Below are 6,576 nucleotides of genomic sequence, written 5' to 3'. Positions count from 1 at the left end.
GTGAATAGTAACATACAACACTTTCAATACTATATATATGTAATTGATGTTGTCTTTATGATGTATAGTAGTCCTTAGTAAACTCGTTAGTTATGTCTCTCTGTATCCTGGTGAACTTGAGTTCGACTCCAACCATCCCTTTTTCAACAATCTTTTTTTTTAACAATATATATATATATATATATTATATGGATTAGGATCAAATACAAAGGATTCTAATTGTAAGAAGTGTAAGAAGGATTTATAGAGTGACAAGTGTCCAATAACCTAAAAAACCCACTACACAAAAAAACCCACTACAAAAAAAAAAAAAAAAAAAAACCTTAAACATCCACCACCACCAAAAACCTAAACCCCCACCCACCCCCCCCCCACCCACATCACCCACCCTAAAAAAATTTTTTTTTTTTTGCCGAGGGGGTGGGGGTTTAGGTTTTTGGGTGGGGGTGGGGGTGGGTGTGGGTGTTTAGTTTTTTTTAGATTTTTTTTTAGGTTTTTGGGGGTGGGGGGGGGGGTTAGGTTTTTTTAGGTTTTGGGGGGGGGGTTTAGGTTTTTTTGTGGGGTATAGTTTTTTTTTTGCGGGGGGGGGGGGGGGGGTTTAGGTTTTTGGGTGGTGGTGGGGGTGGGTGTTTAGGTTTTTGGTGGTGATGTAGTGGGTTTAGTTTTAGGTTATTAAACACTTGTCACTCTATAAATCCTTCTTACGCTTCTTACAATTAGAAGACTTTGTAGAATAACTTGACCCTATATTATATATATTAAAAACAGAAGCTTGTGAATAGTAACATACAACACTTTCAATACTATATATATGTAATTGATGTTGTCTTTATGATGTATATTAGTCCTTAGTAAACTCGTTAGTTATGTCTCTCTGTATCCTGGTGAACTTGAGTTCGACTCCAGCCATCCCTTTTTTAACAATCTTTTTTTTTTGCGATTCAGGTCTACCAGAGGAGAGAGAAGTAAAACCTTACCACCTGTCTCTCTCCTTCAAAACCCTCTCTCAAGACACACACAGCAGGCCTTTCAGAACACCACAAACATTATCGCTTTTCCGATCAAAACCTTGGTGGCATTCATCACGGGAAAGACAAAGTACATGAGCGGGAGATGATGATTTGTGGTGATGAGCAACCAGCGACGATATAGGCATAAGAAGAAAGCCCGAGCATAAGAAAGGGTTTTGGACAAAGAGAGGTGGTGGCTCTAGAGTTCCGGCTGTTGGACCTGGCAACGACCACAACCGACGGTCCCGCGAGCCCAGTGGTGGTAGCGATTTGGGTTGATGTACAACGGTGGAAGTGTTCAGGTTTTGACAGAGGAGTGACGACTGCCGTTTGAAGGCTTGGTATTCCGGCGAGGTGTTTTCCGGTCTAGATCCCGACAATATTCTGGTAAGCCTCGATTCGATCGCATGTCCCATAATTACTTAAATCAATCTCTATTCTAATGGTGCAAGTTGTTTAGGGTTATTCTAGAACTCCGACCAAAATCCAGTGAACGACGGTGGTTGTAACGGTGAGTGGCGAAGATGACACAAATATAATCCTACGAGTATCATTCACGAGGTAAACTTTTAAAACCCTTACTTTTCGCAAGTGTAGATGTTAACGTTTGTGCCGGAATTGGTAAACGGTGATGACTGTTACCAGTGGTATTTTGAGATGTTTAGAGAGGGCACTGTGGTGTTAGGCCAAATATACTTTTCATAATGATAAAACTTTTATGCATTTCTATGAAACTGAAGTTTTCAAATATTTTTGTTGTAGATTTTATGTATTATTCCTAATGCTTTAGTTTTAAATTTGATGCATTTTTGTGTTAATCTGATCTAATTAGATGTATTTTCATTGCAAGTTTTGTACTACTTTGATCTAAATTTGGGTTAACTTCAGAAAATAACATGTATCAGAGTATACTTTCTTGTAGATAATAATTAACACAATTCAATTCCTAAGTAGCAAAGAGAATTCGTCAATTAGCATGTGTACTAAAAATTACCTTATGCAGGTTATATATGACAAAGTTAGTGGAAGAAGCAAAGGTTTTGGCTTTGTTACAATGTCATCAGTCGAGTAAGTTGTTCATAAATTCAACGAATATGTAAGTTTGTATAAAGTTCAATTAGGATATAAAAAGTTGAAAGCTTTATCATTCGGCGGTTCTGGTGACTTTGGGTTCTATTTCGTTGCAGAGAGAGAATGCAGGGAGAGTCAGAACCTGATAGAAAGGGAGAGTGAACTCGGAGACAGAGAGAGGCAGTGACGACTGTTTTTGGGCAGCAACACCGCTTCCAACACGTTTCCGGTAAACCCTTTACCTGTTCATGTTCGCAATTTGGCTAAATCGGTTGTCCATGACGCATGGCTTGATGTTTCTTTTTAAATTTACGTTCTTCTCTGATTATGTAGATTTATTGTTTTCCATAGTTTTGTGGTTGTATGTTCGTGGGTGGGATAATGTAGAGAATAGGATTTCATACTTTATCGTCTTTGTTTGTTTATGCTCATCGTCGTTCCCTTTTTTGTGTTTTGGGGACAGATCCTCCGCCATAATTAATTGCTAAGATCGCTCGCTTCGTAGTCGTTCAAGATTATCAGTCGGTTTATCTTCGATGTTCTCACTTATCGATCCCGGTTGTCGTTGCACAGTTTCGGGTCATTTTTTCCTTTTTCCATGTTATTATTGTTGCTTTTTGTTTGGTTGGCAATCTTGCTTGCAAGCTTTTTCTCCTGCGTTGTTCGCAGCGTTAGGACAGTTAGGGCTACAATTTTAGGGGATTTGTCTTCTACTTTGTTGATGGAGTTAGGTAATGGTTTTTTTTTTGTTGCTTTGTTAATCTTTGGTTTTGGTGATGTTGTTGATAGATTTTGCTTCAAATGGCTTCATTTTTCCTCTCAACTTTTGTAAACTCCACATTCACAGTGTGAAAAAGGAAGCATTGCAACTAGAGCGAAGCGTCAATTGGAACTCCACGGTAAGCCAAGTCAACCAAAACATTTACACATTCACACAACACAAATACTCACATCAAACGTGCTTTCGCCTGTAGACTCAGATCCACCGTCGAAAAGGCCTGGCAAAGGCAGCCTCATGAACTAAAACCCAGTTAACAGAAGTTCGTCCTTTTGTCCACCAATAACAAGAACGAACGACGGGTGGGATGACGGTCAAGACTCAAGAGCTAATTCCTTTTGTACAGATGATGCTGACTGCCTGCTAATACATCAGCCTTGTAAAACATCTAATTAATGGTTAAATGTTAATCACACCAACATGTATGCCTCACCATAGAATTTTTTTATGGTTGTGTTTGTTAACAGCAGCATCATAACTTAATGATATTCAGTTGTCGACATAACCAAACCTTGCTGTCGTAACCAAGTGAAAACAACACCGAATGTTCGCGCAACGCGCGAACGTTTTTATACCCCTAGTCTAATTAATAAATGATGATAAATATATTTCTTATTCAAAATCGAATCATTTAGGTTGTTTTCTTTTCATTAAAACTTATTTTAATGATTTATATTTTGACTTTTAAGTAACATTACCTAAATATTTCATGTAATAAACTGATATTTTGAAGATTTTATTATCTCTTGTAACAAACTTATATTTTGAATAATTTATTTATTTACTTTTATTTAAATAAAATCTTTTTGTTTATTAATATGTGTGGCTAAGAGTATAATATAAAACCTATAGAATTAAGAACCCTCAACTTTCAACATTCCATGTGTGTATAAACTATACGAATTTGGCAATGTCTGTATCTGGCAATGTCTTCGTTTAGTTTGCACAACGCAGACAAAAGAGCCTGCGCATATCTTTTTTAGAAAAATAAACACCACCTAAGGGTCTAATGGCCTAAAAAATTCTACAAACCTTGGTACACCGTGTGTTTGTTATAAAGTTTGACACGAGTTGTTCTTTTTTAAGGGTGTATTGTGTTTGTTGGTCATTAAATAGTTAGAAGTTGGTTCTCTCTCCTATATTAGCTTCGACTCAACACACTATGTTTGAATAAATGGACCAATATTAACTACGGTTACGAATAAGGATGAGGGAGTGTATGCCTAGGGCTGGAAATTTTACACGAATACACGAATACATAACACGAACCTACACGAAGTTAACAGGTATCGTGTACCAAACAGGTAGACACGAGATTACCTGTTAATTTTCGTGTATAAACAGGTTGAATACCTGTTTACATGTTAATACTCGTTAGCACACCATAAGAAATTAAATTAAGTAAAACTCATCAGCCATGTGCGTGTGGTTTCCTTAATTCCTTTCTAATTTCATTCCCCATTCAATTCAAAAAAAATAAAACGCTAAACTCCCTCTGTAACTCTCAGATAGCATGTCGTGTTCGTGTTTTTCTTCGTGTTAACAGATATTAACAGGTAATTTTCGTGTATAACAGTCGAACAGACGTGTTAACAGGTATTAACAGGTAATTTTCGTGTATATCGTGTCGTGTTCGTGTTCGTGTTCTTGTTTGAAAAAAAGGACACGATAAGTTATCGTGTCGTGTTCGTGTATGGGGTTTCGTGTATCGTGTCTTATCGTGTCGTGTCTTATCGTGTACGGGTATACATGATATGACAGCCCTATGTATGCCTAATCTCTTTAGGCAAAGTTTCCCCCCATCTAATTGAATTGTGCCAAGTAATTTGCTTGTAACTTTTGCCTATTACCCAAAAAAACAAAAGGGGTGCATGCTTATTTGAGATTAGGCAAACTTAAAAAAAACATATAAAAATAAAAAGATACATAAAGAAAACCTACTCCTCATCCGAATCCGGAAATTCCAAACCTAGAGAACCTACAAGTTCAATTAAGTCATATCTCAACCGAAAGTGAATTTCTTCAATGCGCAAGTCTTGTTGGACAATTTCGGGAACGGGAACTTGAATAGGAGGATCCGGCACCCAATCTGAAGATATTGCATGTCCATCTTCTTTTATTAGCATATGGTGCAATGTGATACATGCATATACTATCCTATGGATTGTTTTTTTATTCATTGCATGAACCGATCGGTTTAGTATGACTCATCTACCCTTTAAAACACCAAATGCCCTCTCAACATCTTTTCTTGCCGATTCTTGCAACGTCTTGAACCTCTTTTCTTTAATCTCGACAGGAAATGAAAAAGCTTTCACAAAAATAGACCATGATGGGTAGATACCATCCACAAAAACATAGCCTCGTCTGTAATATCTTTCGTTAACAAAAGATGGAATGAATGGTGCGGTACCATCTGTTATGCTTAGAAACAACGGCGATGTGTACAAAACATTGATGTCGTTGTTTGAACTAGGAACACCAAAATATGAATGCCAAAACCATAAATCATTAGACGTCGCCGCATCAAATATGATGGTCAGTCTTCTGACCTCACCCCTAACATACACCCCTCGCAACTCTCTTGGACAATTTCTCCATTTGATATGTGTACAATCGATGCTACCGAGCATCCCTGAAAAATGTCATCTAGCCTCATGCGCGCCGTAAATACGTGTGATGTCGTGTCTCGTCGGTTTACATAGAAACTCATTGACATACAATTTAATGATCACGTTACAAAAGAATTGCAAACATTCACGTGAAGTTCTAGTCGACATAGCTAAGTATTCATCAAACTGATCGGGAGGGTTTACCTGTCGCTAGTTGGCGAATGGCGGATGTGCATTTTTGTATCGGCGTGAAACTTTGTTTGCCCTCCCGTCGTAACTTTCTTGAAATCATTCTTCCCTTGCTTTGATGCCTGCTACAATCTTTAAAAATAAATGTTTCGGTAAACGAAACAGATTCCTAAACGTTTCGGCATTTTAGACCGGATTCTCCACAAAATAATCATTCACTAACACTTCGTTGATATGTATACGATCACGATTCACCTTTTTCTTCTTTGGGCAGCCCAAACCTTCAAGTTCGTTATACGCCTTCTCAAAAAAATCAAGTGTGTCATCGTCGGTAGACGAAGAGCTATCGTTGTCTAACGGAAACGAGTCGGTTGGAAATTCCATCTTTATGCAAGAAAGTGGTATAAAGTTATGTATTTGTGTGGGTGAAATATGTATCTGTGTGGATGGTATATATATAGTGTTTAATTTTTTTTTTATTTTTAAACACCCCCAACGGTAACCCAACCCTGTCAACTGTAACTTTCAACGCGTAGTCACCATAACGCGTGGTCACCAGCACGCGTGGTCACAAGGACCGGCGGCGATGTTCCACGCGTTGTCACCCACGAACCACGATACATCATGAGGCACCCCCACCCCCTAATGGTGTTGATAGCATCTACAAGCTTCCTATACAAGATATTGATCCCTTCACGTGAAATAGATTGACGTGCATAGGTATATGTACATACACACATACCCTCAATGGAAACACAACTCAAGAGTAGTGCTACTATATGTAGATGCTTGTAATTTGTTTAGAACATCATAGGAATTTGTTTAATATACCCTAAGTCGAATGAGAAATCGCTTTAGTGAGAAAAAAATACACACAAAGAATGGGATCTTTAAGCCAAGTGTCTCATCTATGTTT

General features: G+C 37.9%; 1 long non-coding RNA gene across 3 annotated transcripts; it reads left to right on the top strand.

The window, feature by feature from the left end:
• The first annotated feature begins 859 nt into the window (after window positions 1–859).
• On the top strand, window positions 860–3,369 carry LOC110903441. Of its 3 annotated transcripts, XR_004864384.1 has the most exons (7): window positions 860–1,397; window positions 1,471–1,571; window positions 2,014–2,078; window positions 2,198–2,310; window positions 2,545–2,812; window positions 2,929–2,980; window positions 3,056–3,369. It is a non-coding gene; the product is annotated as an uncharacterized LOC110903441 (long non-coding RNA). The 3 variants fall into 3 exon arrangements; XR_004864383.1 differs by lacking the exon at window positions 2,545–2,812 and having other exon boundaries at window positions 2,871–2,980; XR_002571940.2 differs by having other exon boundaries at window positions 2,545–2,980.
• Window positions 3,370–6,576: the final 3,207 nt, after the last annotated feature.

Source organism: Helianthus annuus, chromosome 8 (assembly GCF_002127325.2).
Source record: "Helianthus annuus cultivar XRQ/B chromosome 8, HanXRQr2.0-SUNRISE, whole genome shotgun sequence".
NCBI classification, from domain to species: domain Eukaryota; kingdom Viridiplantae; phylum Streptophyta; class Magnoliopsida; order Asterales; family Asteraceae; genus Helianthus; species Helianthus annuus.
This window is presented reverse-complemented; position numbering and strand designations above follow the sequence as displayed.